At 38.6% G+C, this 27,247-nt stretch overlaps 1 pseudogene; it reads left to right on the forward strand.

The window, feature by feature from the left end:
- Positions 1-1,571: 1,571 nt before the first annotated feature.
- Positions 1,572-27,247, forward strand: part of LOC102811946 — a 46,217-nt pseudogene continuing 20,541 nt past the window's right edge.

Genomic DNA, 27,247 nt, shown 5'->3' on the forward strand with positions numbered 1-27,247 from the left:
TGTTGTTGTCAGCCATGGACATTGACAGGTGTTTTGCTATAACCTGAATGCAGATCATTGTTGAATCACCCTCATACAAAACCAACAACCAACATCACTTTCAGTTGTGAGAATCTGAAATCATTCCCCTTGCAAACAGAACCAGACAAGAATGTTAAAAGGCAAGAAAGGGAAATGAAATATAAAGGCATGCAAATTGGCAAAGAAGTAAAACTTTATATGCAGATGATAAATGACCTTATACTGAGAAAATCCCAAAGACTGCATGAAAATAATTAGATCTCATGGATAGATTTGGCAAAGTGGTGATATGCCAAATCAATTGGATTCCTTTATAATAATAAAGAGAGCTCTGAAAAGGAAACCAGGAAAACAATCTATATACAACAGCCATCAAAAATATGAAACACTTGGGAATAAATCTAATCAGAGAAGCTAAAGACCTATACAACAAAGAAAATTGCAAAAGACTACTATAAGAAAGAAAGAAAGAAAGGCAGGAAGGAAGGATAGGAAGACTTAACATTGTGAAAATGTCAACATTACTCAAAGCAATCCATAGGTACAGTGTTATTCCAATCCAAATTTCAACATCATTCTTTAAAATTATGGAAAAACTCATCATTAATTTAGTATGGAAAGAAAAAAGGCTGTAGAAAAACAAAACATTATTAAAATAGAACAAAGTAAGAGGTCTCTTACTTCCTAATCTCAAAACCTACTATACAACCACAGTAGTCAAAACAACCTGGTGTGGTACAGCAAAAGACACAAAGATCATTGGAATAGAATTAGAACCCAGAAGCAAATCCATCCAACTACTGCTCAGTTGATCTCTGATAAAGGAACAAAATGCATTATATAGGGAAGAGATTGTCTCTTCAAGAATGATAGTGTCAAAATTAGGAAACCATTTGCTGAAAAATAAAAAAAAGGCCTATATCTCACTCAATAGGCAAACATGAACTCAACATGGAGCAACAATCCAAATATAATATAGGGCTGCATTGGACTGAGGACAGTGCGTCAGGGACTACTGACAACACAAGACAGAACAACATGTAATTTTTGACTGTCCTGCCCTGGTGCACTCACTGGTAGAGGAATCAGTCTCCAAGGAAACAAAAGTGGGTTTCAGGATGGCAAAAGAGTCCCCAAGCATCTCAAAGGACATACAAAGCTGCAGGACAAGTTGTCTTTGCTGATAGAATCCACCCAGAGTAACTGGAAGGTGGTTGCCTTGATGAAGTCTCCTGTGGCTCAGTACTTTGGACAGTCATCCTTTCCTGACCAGACCTTCTCCTTGCTCATGTTCATTACCATGTCAGCTGTCCCTGTTGAGTTCTTCCTGCTCCTCATAGTGCTTTCCTTCCTAGCCACATTAATGGGAGTTATATTACTGGGAGGTCTTTCACTGCTTTGTGTCCTCTGTGGCTTGGGCTTCATATCACTTGTCATATTGGAGACAATCACTGTCTCTTACGTGGTATGTTCCAGCCTCGAGAGCTACTGGTTTACTCTCACTGGCACAATAAAACCCTGGTGGGGGTCATAAACTGGCTCTCCCAGTAATGACCAGCCGAACAGAAACAGAGCTTTCTCACAAGCCAATTCTGGACTGTGGGATTATGACTGACGGGGAGCCTGATGGTCAAACGCTCCTGGAAGCTTGTCCTCTTAAGTGTTTTCACTTAGTGTCTGAAGGATCCCGCAGTGGCCAGATTGGAGATCTTGTGTCAGTTTGATGAAGGTGGTTGGCCCACCCTCACCTGGAGAATCAGCAGAGAAATTCTGGGGCAGCTCAACAGCTCCTCCGGCCATTCACCTCCCAAGGATACAGTCTTGACCTTGGCAGAAGCCTGGGCTTCTAGAACCCTCAGTTTGTCCCCTGAAACCTCAGAGCTTGTGTATCCAAAGGCCAACTTGGGCAACAGTAGATATTTTTTTAAGAAATGAGAGAAGCAATTTGTTTTAGTATACTTTTGAAACCAGGTGGGGAAAAATCCAAACAGAATGAACTCTTCTGCCTTATTAGCTTTTCATTAGAAAACAATAGTAACACTTGGGAATGATGACCACTAGGAGACCGTCCGAAAGTGAGGCAAAAACTTAATTAACTTCATGGCCAACAGTAGTCGCTTTTGTTGCCAAAAACTATACTGTCCGCTGTTACTGCTGAGTACTGTTATTATTACTCTGTAGCGTAGTGGTTATGAATCAGGCTGCGAAACCTCACGGTCAGCAGTTTGAAACTACCAGCTGTCCCGTGGGAGAAAGATGAAGCTTTCTGCTCCCGTAAAGATTTACAGCCTCGGAAACCCTGCTGTACAGGGTCGCTATGGGTCGGAATCGACTCCACGGCACATCGCAACAACAGCAAACATTCACTAGCACTTGATGTACTTTTGTATTATTTGAAAGAATTTGGCCTTTTAAGCCATTTCTTTAAAAAGAAAAAAGATATCCTGATATATGACATACTCTATTAAACACAAATGAAAACACTAAAAAACAGAACAGAAAACAAAATAGATGGCTGAGACTTCATAAAAATTAGACACTCAGGTGCATCAGAGAATTTCACCAGCAGAGAACCCATAGATTGGGAACAAAGGATTGGCATTGGCAAATCATACAAAGAATTACTGTCTAAAATTTAAAGAACGGAAAAGAGCTAAAATGAATAGAGAGAAATACTGTTAACTGATGGTACATGGAGGGGATTATAATGATTGTAATGAAACAAAGTTTATAATTTTTTAAAATACAAAACTGATGATCTGCCCTGTAAACTTTCACTCAATTCACACACACACACAAAAAAAATTTAAAGAACGCTTGAACCCCTCAAGAGGAATCCCATTAAAAAATGGGCAGAGGACATGAACTCATGCTTCATTAAAGAAAACATGCAGGCAGCCAACAAACATAGGAAGAAATGCTCATAATCATTAGCCATTTGAGAGATGCAAATCAAAACAACAATGAGATAGAGTCTTGCTGTTATTAAGTGCTGTCCAGTCAGTTCCAACTGATTTATATTAACCTTGTGTAGGCATTCTGAGGAGCAGTTGGTGGGTTTAAATTGCTGACCTTGTGGTTTGCAGACCAGTGCTTATCTTGGATCATCATACTCCGGCATTAATAGTTGTTGCCTAGTGCTGTCAAGTTAGTTCCAGCCCATAGCAACACTGTATAGGGTTTCTGATGAGGCGATGCTGGGGTTAAAGCTCCAACTTTGTGTAGAGCAGTCCAGTGCATATCCTACAGTGCCACGCACTAACCCTAACCCTAACCCCCAACCTTGCAGTTCGAACCAACTTTGCAGTCTAGCACATTAAAGTTTCATAAAACAGAAAGCAACAAATGCCCGCGTGAGTGTGGAGGTACTAGGAAACTCCTACACCACCGGTGGGACTGTAAAATGACGCAACCACTGTGACCAACTGAAAACACCATCCCAAATCCAGATTTCAACATCATTCTTTAAAGATGACAAACTGTATGGTGCTTTCTCAAAAAGTTGGAAATAGAAATATCATACGAGCCAGCAATCCCTCTATTTGGTATCTATCCTCAAGAATAGGAGCTGTGATAGAAGTAAACATATGCACACCTATGTTTGTTCATTGCAACACTATTCACAACAACAAAAGGATGGAGACAGCCCAAATGTTCACCAACAGAAGAATGGTTAAAGAAACTTTCATACATACACACAATGGAATATTATATAACGTTGCAGAATAGCAAAGAATCTGTAAAAATACCTCACAACATGGATGAACCTGGAGAACATTATGTTGAGTGAATTTAGTCAATCACAAAAGGACAAATATTGCATGATACCACTGTTATAAAAAGTTAAAATATTTTCTTATTAAAGAAAATGATGGTTGTACGACAGGTGGAAGGTGGTGGAAGAGAAAAAAAACAAAGTCAATAGAGGTAAATGTTAGCTGATGGTACGCTGAGTGGCTTGCAATCATTGTAATGACAGGGAATGTGTAATTTGTTTAGTGTGGTACTAATGATCTGTTCTGTAAACCATCACTCAATTCAAAATAAAAAAATAAAAATTAATTATAGGCCTTTCTGACTTATAATTGATTCTTTTGGCTTCTAAAAACAAATATGAATTTTCAGTTTTTAAAAATGAATTTGAAGACATGAAACTAAGCTAGTGAGTCAGTAAATGTGATGTAACAAGATGTATAATCAGAGAGGCTTCAAGTATCATTCACTTGAATTTATTTTGCCAAGTAAAGCTAAAAGCATGAGAATAAGTAAATAATCCAGGTTCTTTTTATTCTTATTTGGAACAAAAATCCTGTGGTACGTTTCCTGCCCTTGAAGAGAATCTTTATTTCATGATAGCTCCATGTTTTTTCTGGTTTACCTTTTTGACTAATAAGGAAGTTATTTTCTTTTCTTCAGTTACTCATTCCCTCCTACATAACACAGTTCTGCAGTCTAAATGCTAATTGGCCATTCCGGCTGAGGAGTTCCTAGTTAAAAGGTTTGCCATTTAATCCCAAAGTGTCTTTTGATTTCTTGAGAATGATTAAATGGAAATTCAGCCCCGGTTCAGTATCATAGAAGCCCATGTGAGCTCCCCTGTTGAATATTCATGGCTTGAGCATCCTGCTGGGAAACTCTGCTGAGATTTTATTGAATTGAGCCCTCTGCCGTCAAACTCAAAATAACCTCCAGAACACTGATAAAAATAATGACCCTTTTGCAGTTGTAAAACTCGAATCTATTCCTTGAATGTTAACTAATACCAAAAAGCTGTTTCTGCAAATGAAATGTGGGCATATGGCCCCAAGAAATCACTCTAGATGAAGACCTAGGAATGACATTCCACTTTCCCTTTCAGCAATTGCAAAATTGAAAACTTTTCCTCAAAGTGTGTGAAGTCATCATTCTAGATTCCATTAAGAGAACAATAGGAAGAGGCAGTGATGCCCCCGGGCAAGACTCTTAAGATGGAAGAGACCTATTTAATTAATCAAGAATGATTCCTCAGCCTCCAGTAGTAATGGGTTCTGCAGTAATACCACTATTTAGCTGGTGGAAAATAAGATATAAACTCAAAGTAAGCGTGAGGAAATGCTGATAACTTGTAGCATCTGACATCTTTTCCCAAAGCCCTTGACATTATAAACAGTTTCAGGTAGAACGACTCAGTTCTCTCATCTTACTGATACTCTCACAAACTTGGGAGCCTTTTACACGCAGCCAGTTTAACAGGCAATGGGAAATAGCCCATTAGCTAAGTTTATTTATGCTGACACAAAGAAAACCATGAAGAACCCGACTTCTAAACTGTAATTTATTCCTGATAAGTAGTAAATCAGCAGGATTCCATTGCCCAAGTAGGGACTTGCAGTTAAACAATAACTGAAACATAATAAACCTTATGAATGTTCACAGTACTAGGGAGCAGTTATTTATACATGAGCTCATTTAACAAACTCTCCTCCTGGCCTAGTCTTGATAACCTGGTGTCTCCAATATACACACACAAAACATGGCAACTAAATTGTAGACTTAAAGGTCAAGAGAGGTTAATGCCTCAATTCTAAGTCCTTTGAATCTCTTGTTGTTGATATTTTTGGCAGAAGCAGGCAATTGTTTATACTTTGTTATATGAGATGCAAGGAGACAAACTTCTGACTATTGTTCTCCAACTGAAGCAAGAAGTGGCTGGCTCAATTAGAAATGATGTATAAAGTATTTATATTAATATCAGTGTTCTTATTACCAAAGTAAACGATGGTCTATGAAAGCATATATTCCAACAATGGGAGTGGGACTCATTATGGATTTATCTTTGTTGTTTCATATTTCTGGAAGTCTGACTGTTTCCTAGTGTTCTCTAGCTTATAGATGGGGTTCCCACAGGGCTTCTTCCCCTGTGTGTGTCCCTCTCTGTTGTCCCTTTTGATAAGAGAGAACTCAGAAGAAAGTCGATTTAGGACCCACTGTACCCCAGCATGTTCTCCTTAATATAACAAAGGAAAAGCCTGTTTCCAAACAGGGACTATTCATAGGTACAAGGATTAGGATTTCAACATATCTTCAGAGGTGACTCAACTCAAGCTAAACCATATAGAGAAGTAATTTGCAATGACTTTAATATCCAAATCACCTTGAGAAACTTAGCTCTCAACAAAAAAAAAAAAAAAAAAGAAAAGAGCTAGGGAATGTCAAATATGAGCATGTTTTCTTTAGAAGTCATGTTTTCTCCAAGAGATAAACTTGGAAAGGTCACAAACTTTCATGCCACTGTTGCCCAAACTCTTGCTCAGCGTACAGCCACTCAGTTATGCTCTTGCCCACACACATATACGCATGTCTGCAAGATGAATTCCACCAGACTAGGGAGTCCTGGTGTGATGCTGTAGGATAAGCACTGGACCACAAGCTCAGTTTAAATCATAAATTCTGTGGTTCAAACTCACCAACCGCTCTGAGGAAATCCCATACAGGGTGGTTTTGAGTTGGAACCAACTGGATGGCACTTAACAACAAAAACAACATGAATGCCACTGGTGCCCTGGTTGTATAGTCTGCAGCAAGGGCAATGACGGAGTGGTGATTGGTTTTCGGTTCAATCCCTGGCTTTGCCATTGAAGCTTCCATAAATCAGCTTTGTACAAGTTTTTCCATGGACTTTTTGAAGCCCCCTCATGTATTCATTCTCAAAGAGACTAACACACACTATTATTTCTATGAAGTCTTGGTTGAGACAAAAAAGAAAAAGTAAGAGTGGTAGAAGCAACATAGAGAAAATATCAGGAAAAAATCCCCAGGACAAATTACAATGTATCAGAGTTTACCTGATGTGTTCTACAAAGAAGTAGATTCCATGTATCAAAATCTGGGACCAGGTCAGGTATTTAATTTAGGTATGCAAAATGGAGCACTGTTCTGAGCTAATATATATATTAAATACAATAGCGCTTTTTTTTTTTTTTCACCTTTTTAACCTCTTTTTATTTTCTCTCTATGCTGAGGATTTTGCTGTTTAATAAGCTCAATTCTATACTACCAAGTCTGGGAAATATACTTATGTGAGAAAAGCCATCTTTAACAAGGGAGGCAGTGATTTTAATGACTAGCAGAAACTAAATCCAAAACTGGGGGATACTCCCTATGAATAAGCCAACTCTGGATGCTCTTTTTGAGCATCCTGCATTGTTTCCAAAATATCCCTGGCTCCACAACTGGGAATGTCACCCTGGTGAGTGTATTTCCTTATGTTGATCTGCATGTCTAAATAAGAACATCTCAATCATATGACCTCATTAAAGGTGGTTTTCTTCTTCTTCTTCTTTTACCTCAAGACTATATGCATTGTATTTTTCAAATGGAAATATGAAAGCCAAAGGAAATCACAAAGTTTTAAAAACAAATGAGCAATTTCTTAAAATATATTTGCACAATATGGTAAGCAAAAGAAAACATAGCTGTTTCCAGAATCCTCTCTTCCTCTTTCAAAAATAAGTAATTTTGGATGCCATATTATTATCTATGAAAAATTTGAAGAGCATTTTCAAAGGTATCATTCAAGATTTATGAAAGTTGTATACACTTTATTTCTGCACACTGAAGAATTACACAACTGAAATAATTTATTGATGACAGATTTTTGCAGACAGAGCATAATTTTGTTACAAACTACCTGTTTTAACTGCCCTTGTCCTGTAGAATGGATGAAATATGTGAAGCTAAATAAACACGTACAGAATAAACTTCTTGTCTGCCACAAATCAGACAAAGACCTAATAGAAATAGAAAATGTTTGTGTTTACAAAAGGTGTGGATCCTCCACATAAGAGAATAACCAATCACCAAATAGTTACTCAAGGATGCTTGCATCACCTTTATAAGAGAAATTCTGACTATCCAGCAATACACACACACACATTCTGGAGTAATAGAAAATTAGTACAGATTTCTAGAAAGATAACAAGATGGCTTAGCAACCTATTGGAGCAGTGGTTAAGCTCTCTACTAACCATAAAGATTACAGCCTTGGAAACTCTATGATCACTTTTTTACTCTGTCCTAGGGGGTCACTATATCAGTCATAAATGAGTTGACAGCGATGGTTTTTTTTATTTCCTTTTGTTTTAACAATATAGGGAAGAAACACCCAATGACAGAGAGGGAACCCATTCCTTAGCCATTGTTAGTGAATGACAAGGGGAGTTTAAAACATAATGTTTGATATTTTGAGAGGATTTACAAATAAATTTCAGATATCATGATTTCCCTGAAGCTAACTTAAGTATACAAAGTGTAGACAAATGCTGAAATCCTGAAAAAGTACCAGATGTTCATTTTTGGACACTCGTCTATAGACTCCGACAACTTGTTAAGTGGTAACACATGCTATATAAAACTTACATGTTGAAGTGAAACTGGGGTTATGGCAACTCAAAAAGTAATCCATGTAACCTCTAAGATGCTTTGGCAGTTCATCCTCAGCTTGGTTTGTCATTGCTGGCAAATATTGCTGAATGCTCTTCTGTACAAAGTTACCCTAAGCTTCTCTGCAGGAGGTGAACTTGAAAATAAATTTCAGTGTGATTCTTTAGTAAAAATGGGCTTTCTCGAGTCAGGAAAATTGAAATTTGACCAATAGAATATTGTGTACTATATTACTATTGTAAATAGATTTGGGATTAAAAAATACATATTCGTATAAAAGTGCAAAAGTCTTATATGTGTGCCTTAATGGATTATCAAAATGATGATTTTCCTATTTAACCACCATCTTTGAAAACAAAAGAAAAGAACAAAGAACCTTGTCTACACCCTAGGAACTTGCCTTGCACTCTCTACCCTTGTCTTCTCTACCAGTAACTACTACCAGGACTGGAGTTTTGTGCCTCTATAAGGAACAGCCATTACTTGAGCTTGCTACTGATGAGAGAATATAATTTTTGTGAAATGGTTTCTTTTCAACAGAAGAAAAATCCTGGGAATCTTAGAGCCATCTCCAGACAATGCACTCAGCCACTGAGAGTCCTGAAGGGAGGATACGGGTAGCATAGCATCGCATTCACTAGGTCTTTTGACTCTCTCTCTCAGAATCGGTTTCTGGGTGCTGAGAATGGTTGAAGAAAACGTGATCTGGGGCCCGGCTAGAGCTCTGGTAGCGTAGTGGTTACGAATCCGGCTGCTAACCTCATGGTCAACAGTTCGAAACTACCAGCTGTTCCGCGGGAGAAAGATGAGGCTTTCCGCTCGCGCAAAGATTTACAGCCTCGGAAACCCTGTACAGGGTCGCTATGAGTCGGAACCGACTCCATGGCACACTAACACCAGCACCTAAAAATGAGGACTCCATCAGTAATGCAGAGATTCAGACTCAGCATTTCATTTTTAAAGTAGCACATCATTTCAGAGTAAATTCTGAACCCTGGAAGATTTCATTTGCCAGATGAGAGAAAAAGTGGTGACTCAGTGAGACACTGAGGGTTTGGAAGATCTGGATAGATGTGGCTGAGAGCCTTGGATTCCTAGATAGACTGGAGTCAGCTAAGTCTGCAGAAATGGACAAGTTTGCTTATTTAAAGATAATGTTCCACTTCACTTGATAATCATCAAATATAATAATGACATAGTCTCTTATAGAAGAACTCAGGCACCACAGTTTGAAGGTGATACACTACAACTATGGGGATGTGTCCTATCATATGCAATACACACCCTAAACCAATATGCATTACATAGTGTTGGGTTCGTAAGAGGAAGATACCATGTGTTCAAGAACAAAGGGGTAAAAGTGGGAATAACTCTGCTTGCTTTTACTCCTAGTGATTTTATTAAGCTGTGTTTGCTGTCTCTTCATTTTTGACTCTGTGGGTCTAGACATCCAAGTTCCTTGAAGCAGAATGCCATAGGACATTAATAACAGTATCACTGACCTTTAAGCTATAGTTACTTTAGTTACTATAGTTACTTTAAAGCAGAGTTACTTTAGACTTTTCATGCAAAGAGACCAGCAGCAGGTAATGAAAATGTTAAGTGCCATCGAGTTGGTTTGGACTCACAGTGACTCTGTATAGGGTTTCTGAGGAGTGGCCGTTGAGTTTGAGCTGCCAACCTTGCAGTTCAAACCTACCTTGCTGTCTAGTGCATTAACCTGCAGACCACACCAGTACTCCAGGTAATGAAAATAGTTGCCATTCAGTCAGGGATAATTCATCTTGCTTATCAAGAGGAAGTATGGGTGCTCCTATTATGCAGAGCAGAGGATGTTTGTCACACACATGATCTCTTGGGCTTCCTTGATGCCCCGATGCCCCAAGTGGAGCTATGCACAGTAATTATGGAAATCAGATTCAAGCCCATCAGGGATGTGGATAGCCCTGTCAGACTAGCTGCATAGAGCTGAAAAAGTGCTATCTGAGATCAAAAAGAGTCTTGACCAGGTAGTGAAGGAGTGGGAACTGACTCTCATTACAATCTCAAGATAACATACTCTCTGTTGTGTTCATTTTTCCAGAAAACAGGACCAACAATAATGCTGGAGACGCTCTTCCAAGATGAGACCAACACTATAAAAGCAAGTGAAATTGTACAGAATGAAGAGTGGATTGTTCAGATGTTAAGAATATTAGATGGTGGGGGTTGACAGCTGCCTACCTCATGTTTGTCCATCTTCTAAAGTGGTGGTGGTCATGGTGGTGGTGGTTTGCTACTGAGTCAGTTCTGAGTCATAGGGATCCTGAAGAGGGTTTCTGAGGCTATAAATCTTTATAGGAGCACAAAGTCTCATCTTTCTTTTGCAGAGGAACTGGTAGATTCGAACTACTGACCTTGGGGTTAGCAGCCCAGCTCATAATCTGCTACACCACCAGGGCTCCTTCTAACGTGGTTGTTGTTGTTGGTCAGTGCCGTTGACTTGGTTCTTACTTACAGTGACCCTGTATGGGGTTCCCGAGGAGCAGTGGTGGATTCAAACCACCAACTTTGCAGTTCAGTTCAACCTTGGAGTCCAGTGCTTATCCTACAGTGCCAGACAATGACTGATGATTGTCTGATATGTGGATACAAAGGCTCAGACTTCTTGGGAGAACTTTGAAGATCCATCAGTTTTCATAGAGGAGTAGCTGCGACCACAGTAGCACTTGCCTTGTAGGTCAGGTTCTCCATCTGCCCAGTCCTGCCTTCATCATTTCTCCATGAGTTATCTTCAAAGAACTCAGGCCAGAAAACCCTCTGCAGGCAACTCTCTGACTCACAATCTGTTTCCAAAGAGCGCTACCTGTAGCACACAATTAACTGGATACTAATTAATCTAATTAAATAATTAATCTGGTGTGGTGCTGTAGGATTAGCACTCGACCAAAAGGTCAGTTTGAATTGCAAGGTTGATGGTTCAAACTTACCAGCTGCTCCTTAAAACCCTATATAGGATCTCTATGAGTTAAACTGACTCAATAGCACTTAGCAAAAACAACAATTAATCTGCATGAACTAATTTCGCTCAGATAACTATGCTATGACCCTGAAGAGTTTAAAGTTGATGATTAAATTATTTGCGTATAAAAACAGAAGTGAGGGTTGGAAATGTTGACTTTTTAGGTTCCTGTCAGCAAAATGCTGTCTAGTGCCTTTCATTGACTTTACTTTATTAGCAAACTAATTTGTTTTATGGCAGAGAATATAAAAAAGATCATGTCCATAAAGAATGCAATTACCCCCCCAGGGATTGCTTTAAAAAGTATATGCATTCTATGACAAGTCCACTATAGAAGCTCAACAGGTATTTATAGCTCAACAGATCATAATAAATACTAGGAAACACAGTAGATTTAACCGGCCAGAGCAAGATGGTGAAGTGAGTCAGCAGTCACATATACTTCTCCAACAACTAATCCACTGAAAACTAATGAAAACAAGATGAGACTGAGATCTAAGAATCCTGGATGGCAACTGAAGTGTTGGAGAACTGGGGTGAGTTCATCAATGGGGGACAGGAGGAGCAGAGATGGTACAGCAGCTGGGGGAACATACCCACTAATAGCATTACAATCACTTTGGACAGGGCTGGGCAATACCCCAAGCAGGGAATACAGAAAGAGGGCACACATTGAATTTGGAAGTCTTTAGGTTGCACTTAGGACACCATGGGGCTACAAGAGTGCTGTTGAAATTTGCTGACACCCAAGATGGACAGACATTAGCAATAGGAGGAACTGCAAGGGCCTCAGGGTGAGGGGATTATTGCAGATTGAAGGGCAACATCGAAGGGAATGACTCGTTTCCTAATGACAGTGGAAACCAAGGAAGAGTCTTGCAAGGGTACGAGTGAGTGATATAGAACCCCACCCACTACCTTTGCCATAGGAAATTCAAGCTTCACCACTCATATCAGCTTCTGAGACCAGTCAAACCTTCCTCCCATGAATGCAGATAAAATTCCAGAGATAAAACATCCAGAACTCTTAAATCTCAACTGGAAAAAAATAAATCCTAAGGGTAAGAGTATCCTGTAGTGGGTGTCTCAGGAAAAGACACAAATCCCACAGCTGCTGGCTTGATTCTGACTCATAGCAACCCCGTGGAGATGTGGAGAGGACTGTACTGTTTCATTGCGCTCCCAAGGTTGTGATTCTTTGTGTAGGTAAGCTAACACATCTTTCTTGCACAGGACAGCCAATAAATGTGAATCCCATCCTTTCAGTTGGAAGCAGGGCACTTGATCACTATGCCTCTAGAGTGCCTAATCAGAAAAACATCCCTCAAAAAATCAAATACAAAATTTAAAGTAAAAGAGTATTTTGTAGTTACTGTAGTAGCTGTTGTTAAGTGCTGTTGAGGTAGTTCTGACTCATAATGGTACTTTATTGGGTTTCTAAGAAACGGCTGGTGGGTTTGGACCGCTGAACTTGCAGTTAGAAGTGCAATACTTATCCTACAGAACCACATGGCAAAGTTAAACAAAACATAGTAAATGAAGGACCTATGGAGTCCTGATGTGGTACTGTAGGATAAGCACTGAACTGCTAATTACAAAACTGGTGGTTCAGACTTAGCATCCACTCCCCAGAAACTCTCTGCAGGATCTCTGTGACTCAGAACCAATTGGACAGTACTTAACAACAACAACAAAAAAGCAAACTATAGAAAGATAAAATTTCTCCTATGATGTCCAGACAAATGTAATTAACTGCTAATTATTGGACTGCAGAGCTAAATATTGTTTAAAGAAAGCAAAAGACATGAAGAAAACAAACTAGTAGAATTCAGGATCAAATGGAGGAAAAAAGTGAAAGATTCAACAAGGAAACTAAAAACAAAACCAACAGAATTATAGAAGGCAAGAGAACCACCAACAATAGAATCAAGAAGACAGAAGACAGAATAAATGAACTAGAAGACAAAATAACTGAGTCTATCAAGACTCCTGGTGTGGGTTAATGAGCCAGACTGCAAAGCCATTTGAACTGCAAGGTCGGCAATTCAAGCTCACCACATGCTCCTTGGAAACCCTATACAGGGTCGCTATGGGTCAGAATTGACTCATCAGCACTTAACAGCAACAATAGAAATGAAAATAAAACTTAAAAAGGAAATACACAATTCAATTAAGAGTTGTAACTCTAGTATCTTTGGCATCCCAGAATACCCTGATAACGATAAAGGAATAGAAACAATTTTCTGAGAGATAATAGGGAATTTCCCAGATGTAAACAAAGAAACATCTCCAAATACAGGAAGTTATATAAGCCATGAGACTTCATATCATAAATGAATAAATGTCTTGAAAATCAATAACAAGGAGAGAATTATGAAAGCAGACACTATCTAGAGGCCAGAGGACAACAGAGCAACATATATAAAATATACTAAGATGGACTGGCACAGTGGCAGCCAGCAATGGCTCATGGGTAGCAATTATGAGGATGGCACAGGACAGGAGGTGTTCTGTTGTGCACAAGGTCACTATGAGTTGGAACCAACTCAACAGCACCTAATAACAACATATAAAATATGGGACAAAAATAATTTCCATCCAAGAACTCTTTACTCAGCAAAGTTATCATTCAAAATTAAGGGAGAAATCAAGACGTTCCCAAACAAACAGAAGCTTTAGGAATTTGCCATCCTCTGACCAGTTCTGCAATAATTACTCAAAAGAGTAGTCCAAATAGAAAGGCAAGAGTATTAAATACTCACATCCATACACAGGATAAATGAATGAATGTACAAATGAATGAATGAACAAATGAACCAACATAAATAAATAACAGATGAACTGATAAATAATAAATATGAGGGTGAAAGACCTCCCCAAAATACAACATAGACAATCACAAGGATGAAGTATATATTTTCAGGAAATGAATTCAACTGAATCTGGCAATTAATGCATCTTTCATAAAAAATAAGCACAAAGTAAACTTACTGAAAATAGTTTGTGTATTGATGTTAAATGGACTGTGGTGTGGTGCTGTATGATTAGCACTCAGCTGTGAAACACAGGTCAGCAGTTCAAACCCAGCAGTTGCTCACTGGAAAACCTATCAGAGTTGCTATGAGAACACTTAACAGCAACAACACTGATGTTAATGTAGACACAACAGAAATGTGGGTGGTATTAGCATATCAGCAATGCTCATAGACTTATTATGTTAAAGTTTTATGCCAGTTGTTGTTCAGATGCTAAACATAGTTGCAACATTCAAAAGAAGGAAGAAAACAAAAATGTAAGTCATAGGAAAGCAGCCAAATACAATAAAAACAGAAAAAATAGAATTAAAAAAAAAAGATAAGAAACACTCTAAAAATAAGTAGCAGAATGAATGAGATTAATACTTGTTTTTTGGCTATAACCATAAATGTAAATGGCCTAAATGTCCCATGCAAAAGACAGAGTTTAGGATGGATTGAAAAAAAGAAAAAAGATAAAAGAAAGTTGACCTGCTTTTTTCTGTCTGTAAGATACACACTTTTGGCAAAAGGACACAAATTGACTGAAAATAAAAGGTTGGATAAAAATATTCCATGCAACCAGTAAACAGTAAATAGTCACACTGATGAGATCAAATAGACTTTAAATCAAAATCTATTACCAAAACTGTAAGATTGTGTTTGTTGGTAACTGCCATATATTCAGTTCTGACTCACAGAGACCATATAGAGGGTTTCCAAGGCAGTAATTTTTGCGGGAGCAGAAAGTCTCATCTTTTTCCCATCAACCTTGTGGTTCACAGTCCAATATTTTACCCTACATAATAATAAAAGGGTAAATTCAGCAAGAAGACTTAACAATCATAAATACATATATATTATGTACATATATGTACATATATATGACTAAGAGCAATGCACCAAAATGCATGAATCGAATAATGAGTAACAGGAATATAGATATAGACAACTTAACTTTAGTGTTAGGAAGCTTCATCAAAAACACTTTCAATTAGAGACAGAACTTCTAGCAAGAAGACTATTAGGCATATGGACAATTTAGGTAACGTCATAAATCAATTGGACTTAACAGACAAATATAGAACACTCCAAACGTGGATCATTTTCCAGAATATTTCACAAATTAAGACACAAAACAAACCTCAACAAATTTAAAAAGACTGAAATCATACAAACAGGACAAATAAAAATAAAGTTATCCCTCACTTATTGACTATCTTATTATCTGACAATTGGTGTTTGCGACAACAGTAATAATCTACTATCTATTTGTGAAAGTGAAGAGGACTTGAAACATTTACTTATGAAGATTAAAGAGCACAGCCTTCGATATGGATTACATCTCAATGTCAAGAAAACAAAAATCCTCACCACTGGACCAATAAACAACATTCTTATCAATGGAGAAAGGATTGAAGTTGTCAAGGACTTCATTCTTCTTGGATCAACTATCAACACTCGCGGAAGTAGCAGTCAAGAGATCAGACGACGTATTGCACTGGGCAAATCTGCTGCACAGGAACTTTTTAAAGTATTGAAGAGCAGAGATGTCAGCTTGAGGGCTAGGGTGCGCCTGACCCAGGCCATTGTGTTTTCAATAGCCTCATATGGATGCGAAAGCTGGACAGTGAATAAAGAGGATCGTAGAAGAATTGATGCCTTTGAGTTGTGGTGTTGGAGGAGAATACTGAGGGTGCCATGGACTGCCAAAAGAACCAATAGATCTGTTTTGGAAGAAGTGCAGCCAGAGTGCTCCTTGGAGGCCAGGATGGCTAAGCTTCGTCTCTCCTACTTTGGACATGTAGTCCGGAGGAAACAATCATTGGAGAAGGATGTCATGCTGGGTAGGGTGGAGGGTCAGAGAAAAAGAGGAAGACCTCCAGAGATGGATCGGCCAGGTGGCATCATTGATGGACTCGGGGGTGGCAGCGTTGGTGAGGTTGGCCCAGGATCGAGCATTGTTTTGTTCTGCTGTGCATGGGGTCGCTATGAGTCGGTTCCGACTCGATGGCACCTGACAACAACAACAATTTGTGGCACTGTGGGCTAATGTGCCAGACGGCAAAGTTGTTTGAACTGCAAGATTGGTGGTTCAAGCTCACCAGCTGCTCCTTGGAAACCCTATACAGGGTCGCTATGGGTCAGAACAGACTGGACAGCACTTAACAACAACATTTTGCTCATAGACCTGGGTTTTCTCCCTGAACCTGCAGCACCATCCATGTCTATCATTCTCACAGCTGCAGCAGTCAGCTCCCCAGAAGGCCTCTTACCAGTCCCATCCCCAATGTCAGAGCCACCTTTGCACTTCTTCATGTGAAAGGGGAAATTGATGCAGGTTGTGGGGAGGCCTTAGAAAGGCCCAGGAGTGGCCAGGGAGACTCAGAAGGAGGTTGAGGCAGAGAAGTTGCTACTGCTGCTTCCTTCTACATAAGCATCCTTAAGGGACCAAGGCATTAAGCAGGAAAAGGTTACTAGGGAAAATTCAGAAACTAGGGTGACAGTCTGGTGTGGCGCTGTGGGCAAATGTGTCAGGCTGCAGAGTTGTTTGAACTGCAAGGTTGGTGGTTCAAACTCACCAGCTGCTCCTTGGAAACCCTACACAGGGTCACTATGGGTTGCAATCGACTTGATGGTGCTTAAAAACAACAACAGGGGTGATGTCAGAATCTAATCACCCCCTGTTGCTCTGTAAGCAGATTGATGAGCTCCTCTTCCAAGCAGCTGTTATTAGTCTCCAGGCCCTCAGATTCCAAGTCCTCCAGTGTCACTGTTTCCATGGGGTCCTCCCTGGACTGAGAGGTGGTAGAAGGTTGAGGGGGCAGCAGCAGAAGGTATGGGTATGAGTAACAATGCCTATTAATCATTTTTATCCCTGGCCTTCTCAGTTGTCAGAGTCCCAGAACTGCAAACTGTGCCTTGGGGTATAGACGGTATGGCCTCAGGGGCAGAACAGTTCTGAGGGTCCAAGCTCCGGACCATATCTGCATCCTCCTCCTTCAATAATACTGCTTTTGCATAGCCACCAAGTCTGTGGAACCATGCCATCTTGGTAAGTGAGGAATGGGTACACATGGAAAGTCAATAAATACACACTCCTAAATACCAGTGAGTCATTTTGTTGTTGATTAGTGCCATTGAGACAGTTCCGACTCATTGCAGAATCATACAAGAAATAAAAAGCAAAAATTTCAAAATTCCTAGGATCAAATGAAAATGAAAAACAGTATGTCAAAACCTTTTGAACAGAGAGATAGCTGTATTCTGAGGGATATTCACAGCAACAAGTGTCTACATTAAAATAGAAGAAATATCTAAAATCATGAACTTAAACCAACCACTTGAACAAAGACTCAATAAAATAGGCAAGCTATTGATAAAATTGGCAAAGGAGTCAACCAAAAGAAGAAGAAATGAAATTGGTGAAATGACAACTGATTCTATAAATATAAAGATTAACTGATTACTACAAAAAAATTTATTTCCTTAAGTTGGAAAACAGAGATGAAATGGACCAATTTTGAGAAGCACAGTATCTACTCTAACACAGAGGGAAAAAATTTAAACAAAGACATTGAAGATGTCATCAAAAATTGCCAAAACAAAACAAAATAAGGCCAATTTGGTTACAGTAGTTATACCACACATTCATAGAAAAGTTGACACCAATCTTACCCAATCTGATCAAAAACATAGAAGAGGGAGAGGAACAGTGCTGAACTATGTCTATGAAGCTAACATAACCCTAGTACCTAATCCAGAAAAAGATTATAGACCAACATCCCCTATGAACCTAGATAAAAAAAATTTCAACAAAATTTTAGCCAACAGACTTCATCAACATAGCAAATTATTTGCACATCATGGTCAGGTGTGATTCAGACCTGAATTACAAGGGAGTTTGAGCATTACAATATCAATCAATATGATCTGCTATTTAATTAAAAGAAAAGAACCACATGATCAACTGAATAGATGCAGAAAAGACATCTGATAAGATGAGATATTGATTTAAAAAAAAACAACAATACACAAAACTCAGGAACAGAAAGGAGATGTCTCAACATAATTAAGAACATACATGCAAAGCCAATAAACAAGACTGTACTCACCAGAGAAAGTCTTCCTTTTGAGAATGGGATGATACAAAGATTCCCATTTATCACTAATCCTATTCAGCATTGTACTGAACCCTAGCCAGAGCAATAAGACCAAAAACAAAAATAAATAAATTAATAAATCGAAGAGATCCAAATCAGAAAAAAAGGAGAACTATCTCTGATTGGAGATGACATGATCCTGTATGCAGAATACACTAAAGATTCTACAAATAAACTACTAGAACTAATAGAAGAATTCAGCAACATTATAAGATTTAAAATCAGCACACAAAAATCCATTGCATTCCTCTACATCAAAATGAATATATTGAAAAAGAAATCTAGAAAGCAATAAAATTTACAATCGTCCCCAAATCGATAATATACCTATGAATTAACCTAACAAGGAATATAAATTACCTATATGATTAAAAGTATAAAACATTATTACAAGAGATCTACAAAAGAAGAAAGATGCCTTGTGCTCATGGATTAGAAGATTTAATATAGTGAAAATAACTACAGATACAATTCAATTCCAATAGACACCCCAACATTCATTACAGAAATGGAAAAATAATGACCAATTTCACATGGGAAGAAACGAAACCCAGAATTGTCAAACCAAAATTGAAGAAAAAGAGCAAGACAGAAACCCTTATACTATCTAGTATCAAAACATCCTAAACAGCCACTGTAATCAGAATAGCTCACTCTTGGTCCAATAATAGACACATATACTAGTGGACTAGAATTAAGACACCAAATTATGTCATCTATGGATAACTGAGTTTTGACAAGGGGTCAACATGTATTCATTCAATGGGACAGAAACATTCTCTTTTCAGCATTGGTTCTGGCAAAACTGAATATTCATCTGAAGTAAAATTAAACAGGACCCATACCCCATACCATACAAAAAGACTACCTGAAAATGGATCAAAGACCTAATAGTTGAACCTAAAAACATACAATTTCTGGAAGAACTATTCAACATAGCCTTTTGTAAAATTAGGCTCCTAAACAACATACGTAAAGGAGCTCTGGTAGCGTAGTGGTTACAAATTAGGCTGCAGACCTTAAGATCAGCAGTTCAAAACTACCAGCTGTTCTGCAGGAGAAAGATGAGGCGTTCTGCTCCTGTAAAGATTTACAGTCTCGGAAACCCTGTACGGGGTTGCTACGAGTTGGTTTCAACTCCACGGCACATAATCACCAACCACTACCACCAAACATACATAGGAGTCCTGGTATGGCACTGTTACATGATGCACAGAACCAGAAGGTCAGTTTGAACTTCAAGGTCGGCGGTTCAAACCCAACAGCCAATCCTCAAAAACCCTATACAGGGTTGCTATGAGTCAGAACTAACTCGAAGTCACTTAGCAACAACAACAACAATAACAAACGTACATATCAACAAGAAGGCAAACTGGATAAACTGGACCTCATATAAATGTTTAAATTTATGCTCATGAAAAGACTATTAATAAATAGACAACCTACAGACTGGGAAATTTTTTTTCAGAAATGAGTTATCTGGTAGGGCTCTAATCCTAAAATTTACACAAAACTCAAAAAAGAATAATTAAATCACAAAATGGGCAGAGGATGCTAAAAAAGAGGACATACAAAGAACTTTATGAAAAGATGTCCAGGATTATTAGCCATTAAAAATAACTGCTCTGACATCAAGTTGTTTTAATCTAACCTAATAGCCACCCCACAGGACAATGTAGAACTTCTCCATCGGGTTTCCCACAGCTTCAGCTTTCCTCCAAGGAGCAGCTGCTTGGCTTAAACGGCTGAGTTTGCATTTAGCAGTCTAATGCTTAATATTGTTCACCATCAGGGCTCTTCATCAGCCATTGTTGTTGTTAAGTGCCGTCAAGTTGGTACCAACTCATAGCAACCCTGGATAGTGTTGCCAGCTGGTGAGTCTGAACCTCTGGCCTTGTGGTTCAAACCAACCTTGCAGTCCAGTGCATTATCCTGCAACACCATACCAAGATTATAGAGATTCAAATAAAAACAACAATAAGATACCATCTTACCATAGTGAAAATGACAATGATTAAAAAAAAAAAAAAAAGTAACAGCAAACATTGCTAAGGATGCTGAGAAACTGTAACCCTTATCCATGATTAATTAAGTGCCATCAAGTCAGTTCTGACCCATTGGTGTTTTTAGGTGCCATCGAGTCAGTACTGACTCATAGTGATCCTATGCACAACAGAATGAAACACTGCCCGGTCCTTAGGCCAACCTCACAATTGTTGTCACACTTGAGTCCATTGATGTTGCCACTTTGCCAATCCATCTTGCTCATGGTCTTCCTCTTTTTCTGTGACCCTCCACCTTACCAAACATGATATCCTTCTCCAGCGACTGGTGCCTCCTGACAATATGTCCAAAGTAAGAGAGACGAACCTTGGTCATCTTGGAATCTAAGTGTACTTCTTCTGACATAGATCTCTTGGTTCTTTTGGCAGCCCATGGCACTTTCAGTATTCTCCTCCAACACCAAAACTCAAAAGCATCAATTTTTCTATGGTCTTCCTTATTCACTGTCCAGCTTTTGCATGCATATGAGGGTACTGAAAATACCAAGGCTTGGGTCAGGCACACCTTAGTCCTCAAGCTGACATCTTTGCTCTTCAACACTCTAAAATGGTCTTGTGCACTAGATTTGCCTAATGCAATACGTCATTTGAATTCTTGACTGCTGCTTCCTTGAGTGTTGATAGTTTATCCAAGAGGAATTAAGTCCTTGACAACTTCAAACTTTTCTCTGTTGATAAAAATGTTTCTTATTGGTCCAGTGTTGAGGATGTTTGTTTTCTTTATATTGAGATGTAATCCATACTGAAGGCTGTGCTCTTTAGTCTTCATCAGTAAATGTTTTAAGTCCTCTTCACTTTCAGCAAGCAAGGTTGTAACATCTGTATATTGCAGACTGTTAATGAGTCTTCCTCCAATCCTGATGCCACATTTTTCTTCATAGAATCCAGCTTCTTGGATTATTTGCTCAGCATTCAGGTTGAGTAAGTATGGTGAAAGAATACAACCCTGTCGCACAACTTTCTTAATTTTGAAACATTCAATGTTCCCATGTTCTCTTTGAACAACTACCTCTTGGTCCAGGTACAGATTCCTCATGAGCACAATTAAGTGTTCTGTAATACTCATACTTTGCATAGCTTGTCATGATCCACACAATCAAAACTCTTTGCATAGTCAATAAAGTGCAGGTAAACATCTTTCTGATATTCTCTGCTTTCAGCCAAGATCCATCGGACATCAGGAATGATATCCCTCATTCCACATCCTATTCTGAATCTGGCTTGAACCTCTAGAAGTTCTCTGTCAATGTATGCTTGCAGCCATTTCTGTATTATCTTTAGTAAAACTTTACTCGCATGGGATGACAAATTGAAGAGGAATGGCATTGCATTCTTTGTCAAAAAGAACATATCCAGATCTGTCATGAGGTACAATGCTGTCTGTGATAGAATAATATCCATGCGCTCACAGGGAAGACCAGTTAATACCACTATTATTCGAATGTATGCACCAAACACTAAAGCCAGTAAAGATGAATTAGAAGAAGTCTACCAACTTATTTAATCTGAAATTGATCAAACTTGCAATCAAGATGTATTGATCATTAGTAGTGCTTGGAATGCAAAGGTTGGGAGCAAAGAGGAAGAATTCGTAGTTGGAAAATATGGCCTTGGTGATAGAAATGATGCTGGAGATTGCATGATAGAATTCTGAAAGATCAATGATTTGTTCATTTCAAATATCTTCTTTTGACAGCATAAGAGATGACTATTCACATGGACCTGGGCAGATGGACTACATAGAAATCTGACTCACAGCTACCCTGTGAGGGGTTTTCTGAAGAACAGCTAATGGGATTGACCCACCTGCCTTTCTGTTACCAGTCCATACTTATCCTTCAGCACCACACAGGGACTCCTCTCTGTTGCTGATTGTTATTGTTATGTGCCCTCAAATTGGTTCCTATTCTTTGTAACTCTGTATAGGGTTTCTGAGGGTTTAAATCTGTGAAGGAGCAGAAAGCTTCATTTTCTTCCAAGGAGCAGTTGTAGGGCTTGAACCTTGGAGCTTGTGATTTGCAGACCAGTCCTTATCATATGGAGCCATCACACTTCCATGGTTGGTAGGACTTAAAATGGTACAACCAATATGGAAAACAGTATGATGCTTTCTTAAGAAATCTGGAAATGGAACTATTCTATAATCTAGCAATACTACTTCAAGGTGCATACCCTCCCAAACCACAACCAATTCTGGCTCATAGCCACCCTATAGAGGGTTTCCAATTTGTCAATCTTTACGGGATAAGATAGGCTTATCTTTCTCCTATAGAGCTACTTGTGGGTTTGAATAGCCAATCTTGTGGTGAACAGCCCAACACCTAATCCACAGCATCACCAGGGCTCCTTGGTATATACTCTGTGTTTTTGTTATGTGCCATTGAGTTGTGCTGACTCATACTGACCAGAATAGGGTTTCTGATGAGTAGCTGGTGGGCTTGAACTGCTGACATTATGGTTAGCAGTCCAGTGCTTACCTTATAGCACACCAGGTTTCTTATCTTATTTTTGTTGTTGTTGTTGTTAAGTGCCATCGAGTCATTTCCAACTCATGGCAACCTGTATAGGGTTTCCAAGGAGTGACTGGTGGGTTTGAATCACTGACTTTGTGATTCAAACTGACCTGGTAGTCCAGTGCTTATCCTACAGTATCACACCAGGCAAATGAAAATATAAATAAGTCGGTTGTTGTTGTTAAGTGCTGTTGAGTCAGTTCCAACTCTTATTGACCCTGTATAGGTCTTCCAAGGAATGGGTGGTGAACTTGAACTTCCAGCCTTGCAGTTCAAACAGCTTTGCAGTCTTGCACATTAACCACAGCACTACACCAGGACTCCAAGTAAGTGGCTGGTGGTGGTAGTAGTTACGTGCCGTGGAGTCAGTTCTGATTCATAGCGACCTTGTACAGGGTTTCTGAGACTGTAAATCTTTACAGGAACAGAAAGCCTCATTCTTCTCCCACAGAATAACTGGTAGTTTCAAACTGCTGACCCTTAGGTTAGTACCCCGATTTGTAACCACTACACTACCAGAGAAGTGGTTAGAGGTACATCTATTAACTGAAGATGCAACTGGAAATACTCTATAGACATAACCAAATACCTTCCAAGATTGGTTTTATGTGTTTGAAACCTTAAGACAGTAGTTTCATAAGAAAACTCAGTCAGTTGGCATAATATAGCTGATAAAAGGCATGATGGGCATCTTGGTACACTGAGTAGGTCTTCTAGTGTCTATGATACAACTATAGATACCAACTCAACAAGAGCAAAACTGGAAGAATTTCAAAGAAGAAACAAGTGTGCAGAAGCCAGCCCTTCTCTACCCCATGACCAGAACTGGAGTGTGCCTGGCTATCTACCATGGATCTTTGTATCAAGGATATAATAGGCGATCCTATATAGAATGGAGCAAAGTGAGGGACCAAACTAAAATTTGTATTTAAAAATAAAATCCCGACAAACTGGAACAGTAGAGAACAGAGGACTCCTAAAATTATTTTCATAAAACACTCCCAGAGGGCTTCAAAATATTGTGGAGTCCTGGTGTGGTTCTTTAAGATAAACACTGAACAGGTAGCCACAATACTGACAATTCAAACCCACCAACTGCTCTTTGGAAACCTTGCAAAGGATCATTAAACTCTTTAAACTAAGAATCGAGCCTATCCTCTGAGATCACCTTAAAGCAAATTACCAGAGTTGTTGTTGTTAAGTGCCATCAAGTTGGTACTGACTCATAGCGACCCTATGCACAACAGAACGAAACACTGCCTGGTCCTGGGCCAACCTCACAATCATTGCTACACCTGACCTCATCATTGCAGCCACTGTGCCAATAAATCTGGTTGGACGTTGTCCTCTTTTCTCCGATCCTCCACTTTACCAAACATGATATCCTTCTCCAGTGATGGGTCCCTCTTGACAATACGTTTTAAGTATGAGAAATGAAATTTGGCCATCCTAACTTCCAAGGAGAACTCGGTCTGTGCTTAATCCAACACAGATTTGTTTGTTCTTTGGCAGTCCATGGTACTTTTAATATTCTCTTCCCAAACCATAAGTCAAATACATCAATTCTTCTAAGGTCTTACTTATTCACTGTACAACTTTTGCATGCATATGAGGTAATTGAAAGTACCATGCGTGGGTCAGACAGACGCATTTTCGTTTTCAAACTGACACCTTTGCTCTTTGACGCTTTAAAAAAGTCTCGTGCAGTGTATTTGCCTAATGCAATATGTTGTTTGATTTCTTGACTACTGCTTCCATGAGTGTTGATGGTTGATCCAAGCAAAATGAAATCTTTGACACCTTCAATCTTTTCTCCGTTCATAAAGAAGTTTATTGGTCCAGTGGTGAGGATTTTTATTTTCTTTACATTGAGATGCAACCCATACCGAAGGCTCTTGTCTTTGATCTTCAGTCAGTATTTTAAGTCCTCTTCACTTATAGCAAACAAGGTTGTATCATCTGTATATTGCAGTTTCTTAATGAATCTTCCTCCAATCCATGTCACTTCTTTCTTTTCATACAGTCCAGTTTCTTGGATTATTTATTTACACCTCAATGTAAAGAAAACAAAAATCCTCACCAATGTACCAGTAAACAACATCAAGATAACTGGAGAAAATATTGGAGATGTCAAAGACTTCATTTTGTTCAGATCAACAATCAACACTCATGGAGGCAATAGCCAAGAAATCAAATATTACATAGGCAAATCTGCTGCACAAGACCTCTTTAAAATGTTAAAGATGTCAGTCAGTTTGGAGACTAAGGTGCACCTCATCCAAGCCACAGTATTTTCAATATGTATGTGGAATATGGTAGAAGAACTAATGCATTTAAGTTATGGTGTTGGAGGAGAACATTAAAAGTCCTATAGACTGCTAATAAAACAAATAAATCTGTGTTGGAAAAGTACAGCCAGAATGTACCTTGGAAGCCAGGATGACCAGACTCTGTCTCTCATCCTTCAGACATATTATCAAAAGGGACCAATCCCTAGAGAAGGATTGCGTTTAGTAAAGTAGAGGGTCAGAATAAAAGAGGAAGATCTCCAACAAGATGGATTAGCAGAGTGGCAGCAGCAGTAGACTCAAGTGTAGCAACGATTGTGAGGTTGGCACAGCACCAGGCAGTTTTTGGTTCTGTTGTGCAAAGTCTTGAGTTGGTGCCGACTCAATGGCACATAACAACAATACCACAGTTTTATCAATATTCTGTAAATATTCATGTATTCAGAATATTCAGAAATTCTCCTATATTCATGCTCTATCTTACATTTTCTACCCCTAAAAAAGAAACTCTGTGTTTGTGTGTATCTCCTACTCTTCAGTTCAGTTCCCTTAATTTTGTTAGCTACTGATCAAGGATACTGTCCCAATAATTACTATGCTTTATAATTCATGCATCTTATTTTTCCAGGATGCAAAATTTTAAGACAATTTGTCCTATTTCTCTGAAGCTGCTATTCTAGAACCATTCCCAGATTAATGACTTCCACTGCGTTTGTTAACATAAAAATTTCCTCCCACTGCATATCACTAATCCTGCCAGTCAATGTGACTGCTGCAGACACACAAGCAGACACACAAGCACGGAGCCATGTCATTGTCCCTTGTTTATCAGCATGACACTGCATGTTTAAGACTAGCCAATTTAAACTAATTATATGAATGAAATTCTGCAAGACTGCATAAACCAACTTATTTTTGCAGATAAATATGCATTTGAAAGTGAGAATAAATGCAGATTCTTTACATAAAAGAATAGCCCAAGGCAATTCTTGAAAATCAACTCTTATTCATACATGGGCTGCTTATTTGTTGACAAAAAGAAGAGAATCACTCAAATGTGTAACACTCACTGATATTTTCCTGTTTTGTTTTACTGTCAAATTTTGAAATGGGTTGGATAATTAGACTTTGTATTAGAAGACAAAATATTTTTAAATGTTACATAATTTAAAAGTTTATGCAATACAATTTTACTCGAAGGTAGAAATTCTAGTGGTTTTGTTTTCTTGTTTGTTTTTGGTTTTTCAAGGTAAACAGTGGATGCAATTGATAGATCTTATAAAAATCTTTCTTTAGAAAGGAATAATATAATAAAATTATGAAGTTATAATTTTTGGTACTTAAATTAAAGAACAATGTTGACAGAATCCAGCATTTACATATTTTTTGTTTGCTCTGAGATAACAATAAAACAAGCTACAGACAATTGGAGGTTTATTGAATATCTGCTGCTCTATAAAGAGTCACCGGTGGCATAATCAGTTGGTTAGATGCTATCCAAAAGAACTTGGGAAAAAAGTCAGACAATTTACTTCTTAAATGTCACAGTCTTGAAAACTTCATACATGGAGTCACCATGAGTAGGAATTGACTCAATGGCAATTCATAATTGTTTGTAGCTCAGAACTACATTTACTACAACTCAAGGTTTGTACATCAATTACCCAGTATACATTAGCTGGGTGACTCTGTCTCTGGGTCTCTCACTAGGCTGTAATCAATATTGTCAGCAGAGTCTTCTGTCATCTAATCAGCTGGAGAAA

The sequence above is a fragment of the Chrysochloris asiatica genome, unplaced genomic scaffold, assembly GCF_000296735.1.
Source record: "Chrysochloris asiatica unplaced genomic scaffold, ChrAsi1.0 scaffold00164, whole genome shotgun sequence".
Lineage (NCBI taxonomy): Eukaryota > Metazoa > Chordata > Mammalia > Afrosoricida > Chrysochloridae > Chrysochloris > Chrysochloris asiatica.